Source organism: Mauremys mutica, chromosome 3 (assembly GCF_020497125.1).
Source record: "Mauremys mutica isolate MM-2020 ecotype Southern chromosome 3, ASM2049712v1, whole genome shotgun sequence".
Taxonomy (NCBI): domain Eukaryota; kingdom Metazoa; phylum Chordata; order Testudines; family Geoemydidae; genus Mauremys; species Mauremys mutica.
Window position 1 is genome coordinate 169,920,255 of NC_059074.1, and position 15,100 is coordinate 169,935,354.

Sequence of the window (15,100 nt, forward strand, 5' to 3'; positions counted from 1 at the left end):
GGACAAATATTGCAAATAAATTGCAAACATCTAGTTGAATAAAAAAGTGATTTTTCTTCAGAAGCATTCAAGACACTTATTTACTTACTGCCAACATGTGGATAACTTAATTTTGTTAGTAAGTAGATTAATGCAAAGGAATTGGAAGTGTCAGAAGTACTTGTGTGAATATGTATTCTGAAGAATACTTGAGCCAGAAGTAGTAGGCTGCCATCTTGAAAACTCTTTGGGAGTCATCCAAGTTTAAATGAAAGCTGAGATTTTCATGTAAATCACCTGACTCCATAAGCAGGGGCTTTAAGAAAAATGCTAAGTATTGTGAAATGTGTGATTCAATCATGAGAATTGGCAACATTAAATTCAACATCTCCCAGCTGGAATCCCAGATGAGTAGTGAACTAGATATTAGTGAACAGTGGTGCTGGCAGAGAGTATACTCACTGGTGAACTGTGAATTGGTATGGGTTCTTCCAGGGGTGGCAGAATGGGGGTGGGGCAGTGGGAGCTAACACCCCCACAATGAAAATATTGTGGGAGCTCATCTATGTTTCCACCTACACAATATTTCCTCTCTACCTAAGGAGGGTGTGGGATGGGACAGCCTGGTTCCTGCTTTGCCTCTTGCCCAGCTCCCTTGGCACTAGGGAGATGGGGCACTGGAGGTGGAAAGCAGGAGGATGGGGAGGCAACTGCCCTGGGGGTCTGGGGTGGGTACACCATGCCGCCGCAGCTGCCCTGACTATGCCATTCCCTCAGCCTACTGTGCACCTCCAAGCTCAGATGCCTGCCGCCCATCCCCAAAGGAGCCCCACACACTGCTTAAGGCCCCTCTGGGCTCAGGCTTCTTGGTGCACACTTTCAGCCTGAAACCTCAGCCCCTGCCCCTGGTTTCTGCTACAGTTTCTTGTCATTTTGCTCCAAGTTTCATTACTGTGATGCCACAGCTCTTCCGAGTTATGTGCCTATCAGCTTTTCTTTGTATAACTGACAAAAAAGTTTCTGCATTTTCTATTCAGCAGCAAGTCAGCCATGCACATATTGGAGCCAGAGATGTTGATATGGAATTATGGGTGCAAGACATAGCAAATATTTATGTGTGTAATCACAGGACATCTGTTCCTTTCCCCCTATGGGTGGTCTGACTCAAAAAATCCAGCAAGTTTACACCTTTGGCTATGCAGCCCAGCCAAAATAACCATATTTTACAGGACCTTGATTACAGCTGCTTGTTATTTTCCCTTCAGTAATATTGATTTCATGCGTAACTGTACAGAACTAAAACAAAATCAGTCATCTCAAGTCAGAGAGAGAAATTGGAAAAGTGTAGCTAGAGATACACAACTAGCCCACCCTGCCAATGTATTTATATACACCAAGCCTGCCATAACATGTCCCCCTGCCAACCCCTACACTTGATGCAGGGGAGTCTATGGATTCTAATGGTAAGAACAAAGGACCCAGAGCCATGAACATCCAGGCTGAGTGTCCAATGATTTACAGTTTGACCTTGGGTAAATCATGTAACCTTGACCTTTGTATGCTATAGTCTGCCTCGCTGTTAAAAGAGCAGGACCTCACTGGAAACCAGATGCTGCATCTGAGCTGAGCTTTCCATGGTAAATAAATGACATCCAGCCAGATACCATGTAATGCAGTCCATCAGGAAAAAAGGTAAATCATTTTCCAACAGGGAGTTTCAAACCCATGCTCTGCTCTAAAGCTATAATGGAAAGATTTTTTTAAAAAAAGGGAATACTGCTGCCACCTTCTAAATAATTCACCTTTCACTTTCATCAGCTGTAGAACGCAGGTTCCTGTCCAGTCCAGGTCAGTGGCATGAATGAAAGTTGGTAGCATTTGATGGCCTGATAGTTCTTTGTAGACAGGTGTCCATCCCACAAAACACGCCATAACTGGCAGTAGCTAACACCATTAGTGGCAGCCTCAGGGAGCCCAGGGACTGAATGGCCATGGAAAATTATTTTCCTCTCACCTTTGGAAGTTGTCCCTCCAGGAATACTGGCAGGCCAGTGTGTGAATGCTACACTGCTATTATTTGTTCTGTACAGTACTAGTCCTCTGGACACCGAGAGAATTTGAGTCTCTGAAGCTGCCAATCCAGCCTGTAGTGGGAGCCTTAATATCACAATTCTAATTTAATTCAGTTATTAAAATATGAACACTTGGAACTTTGACTCTGAAGTTGTGTTTAAAGTCAACTTCCCTTTGAAGCTTCTGATGTCTCTATGTTACTACAATGAAGTTCCTAAGCAGATTTTTATATCAGAAAAAACACCTTTCCCCTCCCTGGATGCATCCTCCAGGTGGACCTGATTGTATTTCATTAAATGTCACAGAGGATCACTAGACAAACACACATGACATGATTCTCATGTATGAGAAGGGGAGGGCCTCATTTTATATAGGACAGATGCAAACCAGATGGACTTGAACTTTTTGGGGGGGGGGACGGGGGAGAGCTAAGGAGGGCTTGGGGAGTATCCTGCTGACTGTAAACTACCAAATCTGCAAGGTTACATGGCTCTGTACTGCCCAGATTTCAACACTGGATTGAATTAAGTCTTTCAGAAAAGAGCTGCTTCTTTGATAAAAAAATTACAAAGATAAGATGCATACAGTGGTGGCTACCTTTACAATAGCAAGACAAAATCCCTCTGACTTCATTACTGGAAGGAAATAGAACTTTAATAAACTCAGGAAAGCTCATGGTCTTTCTATACAGTGGAAGTGGCCTGTTTGAGGAATCAGGTCTCAGACTTTAAGAATAAGTGTACAAATGTCTCTGCAGGTATGCAAGGCCTAAGAACTAATATTTTGCATCTGCATAATCAAATTACAATACAACCTATGAGCCAAGTGTTTCTTGCAGCTCATTAGAACAGGGTTCAGTTCTCTGTCTTGGTTTTGAGATGCCTCACATTCATCAAAAACCTCACATTCTGCCATCCAGGCCATCAAAAATTAGTACTGATGGCTTTTTAAGTTTCTCCTCATACAGCCTGGCCAGGAGTATGGCAGCCACAAGGAGGGATGGCAAATGGGTGGAGGTGGGATAAACAGGAGAGCCTTGGCCCTTAGAGAGTGAAGGTTCTTATTCCACATTGGGAAGGGGAAAAAACTGAAAGAGAATAGTAGATAAAAACTGATCAGACTCAGAATTCAGACTGAAATTCTGTGATTATCTCAATTCCTCCTACCAGACCTGGCTGTTGTAGTCTCAAAATGGGTTCTGTGGCCCAAGAAACACCTGTGTGATGGTAAAATGAGGTTAGGACAAGAGGGAAAGGATACCTAAAAGGAAAATACATATTTAGAAGTATTTGAAAAATCAAGGGCACTTTTGTAACTAAAAAATATGTAGATAGACTTCATTTGCTAGTTTGATTTATGTGAATCCTTACTACTTTTAGCTATAGATTTATTAACTTAATACAGTAAAAGCATGTTAAGGTCAAGTGCATTAATATCATTACAATGCTACACCACCACAGTTAAAATGTTGCCATATCCATTTGCCATGTGGTGCATTGGATTCCTATGGCCAAAAACTTTATTAATTTAACAGCTTTCCATTTTTGAGGGCTCACTGCATGAACGCATTGACAGGTCCCATAACATGACACAAAACTTGGGAACCTACAATACAGAGGATTTAAATCTGAGCTAGAGAAGTGTCTGGAGTTCAAAAAGCACAAAGCCAGGAAATGAAGTTAAGGTTGTCTTCCTACCTTCACTCTGTTTCTTTGTGTATGCACATTACAAGCTAGTCTTTATGGGCAATGTTTTCAAAAGAGCTAATTGGCTTAGGAGTTTAAGTCGTATTGAAAGTCAGTGGGACAGAGGCCCAGCTGACACACACAGGTATTGTACTGGTATAACTATTGTGCATAGGGGGATGATTTTTTGAAACAAACAGATTAGTTATACTGGAACAACCCCTAGTACAGATAGGCCTGGTCTACACTACGCGTTTAAACTGGTTTTAGGAGCATAAAACCAATTTAACGCTGCACCCGTCCACACCAAGAGGCCCTTTATATCGATATAAAGGGCTCTTTAAACCGATTTCTGTACTCCTCCCTAACGAGAGGAGTAGCGCTAGTATCGGAATTGCCATATCGGATTAGGGTTAGTGTGGCCGCAAATCGACGGTATTGGCCTCCGGGAGCTATCCCACAGTGCACCACTGACCGCTCTGGACCGCAATCTGAACTCGGATGCAGTGGTCAGGTAGACAGGAAAAGCCCCGCGAACTTTTGAATATTTCCTGTTTGCCCAGCGTGGAGCTCCGATCAGCACGGGTGGCGATGCAGTCCGAAATCAAAATAAAAAAAGAGCTCCAGCATGGACCATGCGGATGTGATCGCAGTAAGGGCAGGCAAATCCGTTCTATCAGCACTCCGTTATAGAAGACGAAATTCAGAATCATTTTTAAAAATTCTCCAGACAGATGCCATAGCAGGGACTCAGCGCACTGCAGCGTGACAAGCGTAACGGAAAGCCAAAGAATCAAATGGACACTCATGGACTGGAGGACTCAAGCTATCCCACAGTTCCTGCAGTCTCCAAAAAGCATTTGCATTCTTGGCTGAGCTCCAAGTGCCTCTAGGGTCAAACAAACAGTGTCCATGGTGGTTCAGGGCATAGCTCGGCAATGTACACCCCCCCACCCACCCCAGAAGTAAAAGGGAAAAAATTCTCTCGTGACTATTTAACATGTCACCCTATCTTTACTGAATGCTGCAGATAGACGCAATGCTGCAGCAGTCAACACCAACATCCTTGCTCCCACCTCCCCCGCTATGGGTGGCTGATGGTGCAATATGACTGGTATCCGTCCTCATCATCATGAGCTTTTTGGCACGTGGTGCAGTGCAAAAGGACTGGTAACCATGCCGACTAGCATCTGTCAGGTCCCCCAATGTCATGTGCACCTAATTTTTCATGGTAGATGGTGCAGTATGGTTGATAACCGTCTTCATAATAGCAACAGGGGGCTGAGCTTCATCAGCCCCCACCCTTCATGTGTAAAGAAAAGATTCAATTGCCCCTGGACTAGCAGCAGGATGCTGGGCTCCTCTCCTCCACACTCCTTAATGTCCTGTCTGGACTATCATAGCAGCTGGAGGCTGCCTTCCACTTATTTATCACTAACAAATCACTGTGTCTTATTCCTGCATTCTTTATTACTTCATCACACAAGTGGGGGGACACTGCTATGGTAGCCCAGGAAGGCTGTGGGAAGAACAGAATCAACAGGTGGGGTTGTTGCAGGAGCACCCCCTGTGAATAGCATACAGCTCATCATTCCTGCAGGATCTGACACAGAGCAGCTGTGCTCTCTGGTTCTATGATACAGTGGTTCTCTAGTACACTTGCCCATATTCTAGGCAGGACTGATTCTGTTTTTTGATACCATAAAGGAGGGATTGACTCAGGGAGTCATTCCCAATTTTGGCTTTTGCGCCCCTGGCTAAGAGCAGCCAGGGGCACTTATGACAGCAACAGATGGCGCAGTGCAAAAGGACTGGTAACCATGATCATCTTTTTACCAATTTATGGATTGGTAGATGGTACAGTATGGTTGGTAACCATCTCTGCTGTCATGCAAAAGCAAAAGCATGCTGCTGTGTAGCGCTGCTGAATCGCCTCTGTCAGCGGCATCTAGCACACATACGGTGACAGTCACAAAAGGCAAAACAGGCTCCATGATTGCCATGCTATGGCATCTGCCAGGGCAATCCAGGGAAAAAAGCCGCGAAATGCTTGTCTGCCATTGCTTTCCTGGAGGAAGGAGTGACTGACAACATTTACCCAGAACCACCCGCGACAATGATTTTTGCCCCATCAGGCACTGGGATCTCAACCCGGAAATAAGGCTGCGGGAACTGTGGGATAGCTAGGGAATAGCTACCCACAGTGCAACGCTCCAGAAATCGACGCTAGCCTCGGACCGCGGACGCACACCACCGAATTAATGTGCTTAGTGTGGCCGCGCGCACTCGATTTTATAAAATCTGTTTTACAAAACCGGTTTATGCAAATTCGGAATAGTCCCGTAGTGTAGACGTACCGATACTGTTATACCGGTATAAGCACTTCCATGCTAGTATAACTGTGTCCCATAGGGACCTTTGCACCGGCTGAGAAGAAGGCAGACAATTGTACACAACCCTACCCCAACACAGTCTTTTACCTCCCACTGTCAGTGGTAATCCTCAGTTATTCCTTTATGCCACTTTCTAGCCACTTCATGCAGCTGGAACCGGGCTGAGGATCTGGACCTCAGTGACTTGCCCGGGATCACATAAGAAGCCGGTGTGGGAGCAGAAATAGAACCCAGATTCTTTGAATTCTATTTCAGTGCCTTGATCATCCTTCCTATTTTCACAAACTCCTGCCTCATTCACTACAGTACACGTCTGGCAGTGAACGAAATGGGGCTGCTATTGGCTGAATAAGACAGCTGTCTGAGGAAACAGTTTGTGATCATGTAATAGACTATTGTATGCACAGAGAAGTACAGTTAAGGTTGTACACCAAACAAATAAAAGGCAGATTTACAACATAGAGGTGCTAGAGTAATTCTTTTTAATGTTTTCCCTCTTAGCAGAAAAAATGCTTTTGTCACTTTACTTGACAACACCTCAGCCCCCCCACCCCCCTTTTTTTTAGTCAGGAAAAAGTTTCTCTGATTCAGAGCAGCACATTAAATGTTAACGGCAAAGGTAACACTGAGAAAAGTTATAAACAATTGGAAACAGCCTTTTATAAATGGCAATACTTATTGTACTGCATAGTAGAAAACAAATCCTGCTTGTTATACTTTTATGAAAATTGTTTATAGAGCTCAAACGCTCTATGGATATGAATTAATAATGATCATGTATGTTTGCATGTTTACTCTGGGTATCTATGTACATGACTTGATTGCTTCAAGCCATCTGGGAAAGAGTTAGCGTGTGCCATTTTTTAAACATAAGGGGCCCAATCTTCTACTGAGCTACATTGGCAAGCCCCAATGATTTCAACAGAGTTTCAAGTGGGTACACAGGTCTATCTGCATGATGTTCTGTGCAGGATCAGGGCCAAAATAAATATACTCCATTACCGAGTGCAATACAATCTAAATACAATACAATTGGAGGGCACATTTCCTGTAAGCATCACAGCAGAAGCGGGTCTTGTGGAGCAGTGTGAAAGAGGAGAATGCAGGGCTATTTGTGCTAGCTCTATAAAGACACTTCAAGAGGCTGTGACTGTTATTCATTTATTTTAGGCCAGATTCAGCAACCTTCCTCATGCTGAGTTACTCTGAGTAGCCAGACTGAAATCAATAGGGCTACTCACAGAGTAAAGAACTTCTTAACATGAATTAAGGTGGCAGGATCTATCCCACTGACATTTTCTCAAGTGCCCATTGCTAAGGATATAAAAGGCTATAACGGTGATTAAAATTATCCTACATTTTCTTATAGATTAAGACACGCCACCACAAATAAATGAAAAAATAATCCAAACAAAAGAGCGATGAAGAAAAGGAGGCTAATAAAGCCCAACACATAGCTGTCTCAAGCCTCTGAACATAGCTACAGAGAGATTCTAGGTGACATCTGCAGAGAGATCAACAGACAGGTTCCCTATAACAAGAAGAGCCTGCCTCTAGCCCAGCACAGATAGAAACTCTGGATGGAGAGCAAAGATAGCGCAACTGATCTCAATAGCCTGGGAGAGGCACTGGGTGGGAGACTGGAACTCAATGGACAGGCCTTAATTTTTAAGGGCTTTATGTTAGTGCTGAACAGATATCTACAAAATGTTCGGTGAACATTCATCCAAATACAAGTCAATTACCTTTGCCTGTGACTAAGTGCTTGTTTTCCAAAAATATTCTAAGGAACTGGCCAAGGGTTATTTGGTGAATAATTCTGAGAAACAAATGTACTCAAGAAAGCCATAAAGACGGTTTGTGGACAGTTCATAAACAGAAAAGAGGTGAAAAATGTCAAGTTATTTGCTAAGCTCCACTTTCTACCAGCTATAAAAGATCAGGCAGAACACAGAAGTGGATATAGGACACTTTGGCACTCTTATTATCAAGCCTTTAGAGATGAAGAGGAGAGACTCAATGACAAGAATTACTGTTACTTTGGGGAGAAGCAGTGGAAATTGAAAACATACAAAGATGATGTTCTTAGTGGGAAAGAGGTATGCTTCTTTTCTGAGCATTTTATGGCAGCTCCTGAAATTAAACTTCTATCGTTATTATGACCTCGGAAAGGCTGTGCAAAATAAAAACCAGAGCTTGCTGCAGAATTTGGCCTAGAAAAATGTGATGATCTGTTCCCCATGTTTCCTCTTTGTCCTACCCCCCCCAAACCTCCCCTCTCCTTTCTCTTTCCCCCTACCCCCAACTAGCAGTCCTGAAAAGTTGGGTGTTGCATAGCCACATCCAAGCTCTGAGGTTACAGGCTGTCTAGGTGGAATTGTTTTAGCTTCTCTTGTCACTAGCAGATCCCAAGATATTGCCATTGTCACTTTGGAGTTCTTCAGCAAAATACACTAATGAAAGCTACACTAACTCCCAGCATCCAGGCAGTTAAAAGGTTAAATACGGTTGTATCTAAGGCCTGGTCTACACTAAGAATGGGGGTCGAACTAGGGTACGCAAATTCAGCTACGTGAATAGTGTAGCTGAATTCGAACTACCCTAGTTCGAACTACGTACCCGTCCAGACGCCGCGGAACCGAACTCCGCGGCTCCAAGGTCGACTCTGCTAACTCCAGCTGCCGAGGTGGAGTACCGGAGTTCGAACTAGCGCTTCCGGAGTTCGAACTATCGCGTCTAGATCAGACGCGATAGTTCGAACTCCGGAAAGTCGAACTCACCGCGTCGACCCGCGCGGTAAGTGTAGACTAGCCCTAAGGGTACCCCTCCCCCACCCAGGACTTTTTGGTTTTCTCCACAGCTTGCCTGTAGGCACAAAGAAAAATGACTGCAAACCCTTGATAGTGAGCATAGACCAATATTTCATTCACATGTGTGAGAATAGTTGTTCCTTTGTAAGAAAAAAGATTTCCTAAGAATTAGCTGAGTTCCATAAATCAGCTTCATGTTGAAGCATGACATTCCTCTCTACTGTCCAGAGAAGAACTCTGTCTGGAAATGGATGCCTATGAGACACTTTTCTTTTAGATGCAAACACAAGAAAAAACATGGTGTGATCTGTTCACGCTCCTGGAAGAAGTAGTTATGGACTTAGACATAAGTAAGGCACGTGAAAGAAGTGTCATATCAATCCAAAGGACTGATCGGTATCGGTGGGATCCCTCACGGAGTAAGGCACTAAACAATCAGTCAGCTATCAGAATTTGGGCCAGATTTTTTTTGGGGGGGGAGCATCAAGATTTGCACTTTTATTTCACTGGGTGAACTCAAATATCATTGTAAGAGTGGAAAGACCACCACTAGAGAGTGTTATGGGTCAGGGCTGAACCCAATGATTAACTCATAAATATAACAAAACCTGCTATAATGCAAGAAACAAAAATGCATAAGTTATTGAATGCAGTTGCTGTTACCTCCATGCTGTGAAGAGTTACTGACTGGTGGTAAATATTACTATCACAACATTTAAGGCCTACTAGTTTTCCAGTTATTTCTGTTTTTTCCCTGCTCTGCTCTTGAGATTGTAAGAGGCAGATGCACAAACAGCAGATGGTATATGCAAGATCTAGTGCTTTGTAAAACTGGCAGGTGGTTCTAGTAAAAAAAATCTAGGACAACCCAAATATGAACTAAGTTCAAAGTTATACCCACTTCAAAATGTTTGAGTGACAATGGCACGTCCATCGTCAGGTCTGAAAGGGATCTCCCCTAAGGCTTGAATCCAAGAGGATAACCAAACAGGGAAAGGACAAGTGTTGTCGGACTTAATTTATACAAAAGAGTGTGATAAAAAGCTTCCTCTTTACATTGCACATCTTTCTGTTTTACTCATAGTATAACAAATAAGTACTTTGTAATCATGTAGCACCTTTCAAGGGATCTCAAGGAGCTTAAGGCCAAGACTATAACAGATTTCAAAAAAGAACTAGATAAATTCACGGAGATTAAGTCCCTCAATGGCTATTAGCCAGGATGGGCAGGGATGGTGTCCCTAGCCTCTGTTTGCCAGAATCTGGAAATGGGCTCCAGGGGATGGATCACTTGATGATTACCTGTTCTGTTCATTCCCTCTGCAGCACCTGGCATTGGCCACTGTCAGAAGACAGGATACTGGGCTAGATGGACCTTTGGTTTGACACAGTGTGGCCATTCTTATGTTCTTGTTAACAAGGATAACTATCCCCATTTTGCAGACAGAGACAAGACAAACAGAAATTAAGGGTTACACTTTCAGAAGTGCCTAAGTGAGCTAGGAGACTAAGCCCCATTGATTTGCAATGAGACCTAGAATCCTACGTCTCTTTTGAAAATGTTACCCTAAATCTCTTGCCAAGGCCACATTACATCAGTGTTAGAGTTGGGAATAAAACGTAGTACAATCACTCTGGCCCAAAGTGCCTAACTATTAAGCAGCTAGTTACTCATTATGACCACATGCATGTGTATCTGCTGGGAATTCTTGATACAGGAAAATTAAGGTTGTATGGACAAAAACCACAAATTCATCCGTCTGGTTCCCAAATATTTTGATGAATGCCTTGCTTTGGCACCGGTGAAGTGCAGTGTTGTAAGCAATGCCAGTGGGGTTTGGGTACCTAACTGCCTTACACTGCTTTGAAAAGCCCAGATTCATTTCAAAGAAGCCTGAAGGAAACAGGTACCTACTCCCACTGAAATTCAATGGGAATGGGGTGGGTCAGGCCACCTTTGAAAGTTTCAACCTGAATAGTTATCTTTATATTTTTATGTAACTGGCAGGACTCTGGAGCAAGAACTCTAGCAATTGACCTTGGAGCATAGGACTTGCTGCTTTCATTTGCATATTTTGCCCTTTAGTTTAGAAATATTTCCCTGCAAGCACTTGAGCCAGTGATGTTACTCACAGCTCTGAGCTGCATGCTTACTGAGTTAAATTTATTTAATAAAGTGTTCTTTAATGAAATGTTTACTGATTGCATTGCAAAGCTGTTACTTTTTTGCTTCCATGTGTTGAAAACCTGCTTCAAAACTGCAATAAACCCCATAAATTATGTGTTTTCAATTTAAACAAAAGTCATTAATTTTATCACTCAGATGTCAGTACATATCTTTCTCCTTTTATTGCAATTTTAGACCTTTTTCAAAGTAGCAGAACAGATAATACATCTCTTGCTTAATCCATGGTGAAGTATCGGGCTGTTGGAATTCTTCTGTGTTTTGTAGTTCACTGTAACTTTGTCCACCGCTCCCCTAACTCAAAGAGACCAGGAAATGGAAAACAGTTCCAAGATACAGTGCTGAGAATTGGTGAAGGCTTGCCAGTTCCCTATTCACAAATTAGAAACAGTATCTGGGCCTGAGGTTTGGAAGGCATTTAAGAACAGGAAACAAAATTCAGCTTTTCATCAGTCTCTTTCAGCTGTCAGGACAGACCTAGTGTAGCTGGTCAAGTATTGCCATCTCATGGTCAAGACTGGAAGTAACAGATTTTAAGAGAATATGGGGCCTGTTCAGTATAGAACCTGTACTGAAGTCCGAAGAGTCTGATTCTCCTTTCACCTGAGGTATTCCAGTGTCAGTGACTGATCAAAAGCCCATTTAAATCAAGTGAGTCTTTCCATTAACTTAATGTGAGTTGCACCAGTGAAAGTAGAATCAGGCCTATTATGAATTTCAGCAAGGATTTTATATTTCCTGCTGAACTGCCTTATTTTTAAATTGAACTCTAGCTTTCACAACCAGCTTCTGTAATAGCATTAAAAGTAAAGAGAAGATTAGATGTTGCTGCTGCTTACAATTCAGGACACTAATAACCGTGCTTTCAATCACAAATAATTGCAAAAGTCTGACTTATCCTGAAGAGTTTGATTCCATTTCAACCTCAGAAGAAAGAAATTAAGGTTAGAGCTAAAGAATCTCTGTCAGATAAAAGTTACAATGACTTACAATTCTCACCCATATTTTATGCACCTACCCAGCTGCAAATGCACGTGCTTCAGTGAGATCTCTTTTTAGATGGCTTGCTTTGAATACCAGAATTGTTAGTGTTACTTGTCTTGTTGGCAAAAAGCCAAAAATGCCTCTCCTCTATAACAGTAAAATGAAGTACTAGAAAAACAGCTCTTCACTACTATGTGCTTCTTTCAGCATTTTCAGAAATATTGTGGACAAAGCTAGCCCAGTTCTGATCAATTACATTAGTGTCAATATAGAGTAACTCCACTGGTGACAACACAATTACTCCAGATTTGCCCCCCACATAACTGATAGCAGAATTTGCCCCCAGGTTATTTTTCTTTTGATAGCTACTGGCACTAGGGCTAGGCGGAGGCTACCCTACTGTATGTGGGTACCAATAGCGATACAGGGAGCAAGGAGCTTTCTCCCAGTCTTGTACCATCACGGAGGGATGCAAGAACAGTACTGTAGACGGGCGGGACTCACCCCTGCAGCGTCTCCTGCTGGTGACTTCCGGGAATTAGCTCGATTCAGCTCTGGAGCACCCTCTGCAGGCCGGTGATCTGCCTGTCCTCTGGCCCCTGTGTCCCTCCCTGGACCCAGTGCCCTTTTCCATGGGGTGCTGCTCCCTGGCAGTAACCCCTCTCTCTCAGGGTTTCCCCTCCCCAGGGAACCCCCACCCTCTATCCCCACCTTGCCTCAGTATATGGCTACTGCCAGTCATTGTCCAGCCCCCGTACCCTGGGGCAGACTGCAGTATCAGCCTACTCATCACTGGCAAGGAGGGTTTGGACCTGCTGCCTTTGCCTACCCCTGGGCTGCCCTCTGCAACCGCCAGTACCTACTAGGCTAATGCTAGGCCACAGCCTGGGGCTTTCCAGGCTAGAGCTCCCCAGCGTTTCCCCAGCCCTGCTTCACTTGGGTACCTTCTGCCCAGCTCCCTGCAGCCAGGCCCATCTCCCTCTATCTCTAGAGAGAGGCTCCTGGCTCCCAGCCTCTTTATACAGGCCAGCTGTGGCCTGATTGGGGCGTGGCCCAGCTGCAGCCACTTCCCAATCAGCCTAGCTTAGCTCCCAGTCACAACCTTCCCCCAGGGCTGTTTTAAGCCCTTCAGGGCAGGAGCAGGGGTCCACCTGCTACAGTACCTAAAGGAGCTTGACCAGATGAGAATGCTGAGCCAAGTTCTCATCCCAGTTAAAAGAGATGAGCCTTTGAAGCAATATAAAGTAAATACTCAGCAATTCAGTCACTTTCTGTTTATGAGAGCCGCCCAGCTATCCTCAGTGCAGTGCATCAGAAAAAAACATACTTCCAAAAGAAAACAGCTGTAATTAAAGGGTTGCTCCCAGGCTTTGGGTGGCACTTCCATCAAATTTAGGTTTCTATTTAAAATGTTAAGTGAGAAGTATTACAAACTCACATCTGAAAGTTGCCAGACCCTTTAGGGAAACATCCTCATAGGATATAACAGAGAATAAGTTTTCTATATAATTTTTAAACCAACATGTAGAATTTTATAGGCGCACTGGAATTCTCCAGGATTCTAGAACAGGACTCTTCAGCTGAGTGACCCTAAACCCAAGTACCAAAAATACCACATTAAGGTTCAGCTTTATACTGCTCAGTCATTCTGGTAAGTGGGTGCAGTTAGCGCCAACTAGAATAAAGGGGTGAAAGTTTCTCTTTAGGCCCAAGGGAAACAGGGAGTGGGGAACCCCTTGGGAGGGCCAAACTCAGGGGAAAGCTTAAGCTACGTGTTACAGTACATTCTTCTTTTTGGGTTACCAATAAATCCAAATTCCAGAAGGAGACGTGTTTGGACACTACCTCAGACTCCCTGTGCTCAGCCCTGCTTGAGAAGTGACTACATCTGTTCACACCACTATTTACAAGCTCTACAGAAAGGACACCATCCTCTGGTCTTTTCTGACATCTGCATGGTTAATGCCAAAAGCCAATCCCTCATAAACACTAACCGTTTATTCTTTCATCCACACACCACCTCCATTTTCAATTTTTTTGGTTTTTGTTTTTTTTAAATTAAGGTTTTGAGGGAGTATGGTGTTCTAGACTCCATAGCACTAGAATTGTGACTCTTTGGAAATTGATCCTAACACACCTGCAATATCTAATATGTTAAAGGTGCCCAGTCTTTATTTCTTTGAGTCCTGCATTCTGCTAAACCACCCAGCCCATTTTAGATTAGACGTGCGGCGATGAATACCACATCCTCTAAGTGACCCATTTTGTTTGTTTTGATTGGCCTGATGACAATACATGGGAGACAGTGGATACTAAGCACATTGTATAAAGATCTGGCAATTAAATAACAAAAACAGCCTCAAGCTCTAACTATTAAATTTCCTCCGCCTCCGCGTTTTTTGTTGTTGGTTTTTTTTTTTTTAAAAAGCATAACAGGAAAATCTTTAGCCCATTCACTTTTAAACTCAGCAGATCTCAGCCTTAACTGATGATGCATCATAAATTCAACAAGATGACAGTACATGTTTTGTCTTCAGATCCATCCCTCAACCCCCATATATTTGTAAAGAAAGGATAAATGTAAAGTGTATGTGTGTGTATATATATTAGGGCTGTCAATTAATCACAGTTAATGCATGTGGCTAATGCAAAACAAATTAACCACATTTAAAAAATCATGGTTAATCCCAGTTTTAATCACACTGTTAAATTTAAATTCATATTCTATTATTGTTATTATAAGTATTTTTGGATGTTTTTCTACATTTTCAAATATATTGATTTCAATTATATCACAATACAAAGTATACAGTGCTCACATTTTTTTTATTACAAAGTGAGCACTGTGCACTTTGTATTGTGCTGTAATTGAAATCAATATATTTGAAAATATAGAAAAACATCCAAAAACAATAGAATATCAAATTAAATGATAAGTAACAGTGTGATTAAAAGTGCGATTAAGACTTTTTTTAATCTCATGATTATATA